This window comes from Curcuma longa, chromosome 16 (assembly GCF_044706935.1).
Source record: "Curcuma longa cultivar G26 ecotype Majalengka, Jawa Barat chromosome 16, ITB_CL_G26_1.1, whole genome shotgun sequence".
Lineage (NCBI taxonomy): Eukaryota > Viridiplantae > Streptophyta > Magnoliopsida > Zingiberales > Zingiberaceae > Curcuma > Curcuma longa.
The window spans coordinates 161,249-162,649 of record NC_133876.1 but is presented as its reverse complement, the minus strand read 5'-3'; positions in this window follow the sequence as shown (position 1 = coordinate 162,649).

Below are 1,401 nucleotides of genomic sequence, written 5' to 3'. Positions count from 1 at the left end.
ACAATGTATCTCAAATAATATTTTAAATACATAAGCAATGAGTGACATCTAGTAATGCATTATTACTACCCAAGTAATGAGAATATCGAGATCCAACCTAACTTTTCTGTGTCTATTATCTTGTATAACTTAGCTCTTCTATCCTCGATATCTAAATTGATCCATGAGGCATAGACCGTGTCATCCCATTATCAATCTTTATGTTTTTTGATCTCTAAGTAGACTCACTTAATCAAATGAGTTCAATATCTCATATTAACTTATTTGGGCATGATCATGCATTTTAGTAGTCCTACTTAAACAAGATGTTCACAGATATCATTTCCATCATATGGAAGGGATAGATCCCATATACATCACTCACATCCCTTGGCATAATTTATCACATATCTAGTGATCAACTTTATAGTTCACCTTGTTACAGGTGACGTTTGTCAATACTAAAGTACACAACTCCTTAGTAGGGAACCGTAATGACTTCAGATCTAAGGACCATTTATACTAATAGTCACTATGATGTTATAACACTCATATAACGATCCATAAAATATTTGTTAGATTTGAGATGTGACCTAAGGAAATCGCCTTACGATTATATTATTTATTGGATAAATAACAATTTACTATTTGAGTGCACATTTTCTATGTGTTTGATTGAATCTTAAACTCAATTACTGAATGTCCACAATACAATTCAGAGCATGAGAGAATTTTTGATTGGACCACAATTAGTGAGTATCTCTACATGTGCAATTATGAATGTATTAAAATTATCCCTAGTTCGAGGAATTGATGAGCATGAACGTCATCAATTCTGTTGAGACTAGCACGTTTAAACTCCTTAGTTAGCTAAGCAACTGATCTTGCTGGCTAGAAATATTAGATTTTAAGAGTTAAACATGGATGCTGGTTAAAGGTAACTAGTTCATTAGAGTGACCTACCTTAATACTTCATATAGTTCTATACATATGCCAATGAAGATCTTAGTGCAGCTTAAGTGCGAGTTTCCTTGGACTTACGGTATTCAAGTCACCTTGGTCATGGAGGCTTATACGTTGACATCTTAAGCAAATATCTCCACAGAGGTGTGGACTCGAGATGATTAGGTATAAGTTGAGTGTCAGAAGGTATTTGAATAGCCAATAGAGAACTCACCGCTCCTTAAAAAAGGACATATACCTTGCGGTCGTTTGTCAGGATTGTTACTAAAATCTTTTGTTAAAGCATCACATGTCAAGAGTATGGTACTTCTTGGAACACATGTACAAGTAACATGAATCCACAGGACAAGAAATCAAGCTTGAGCTAGGTGTGACGTTGTCAGCCTAGTGGAGACTGACACACATAGATCATGTCATGAACCAAGCGAGTATAAGACGGTGAAAGGAGCGAGACACGTT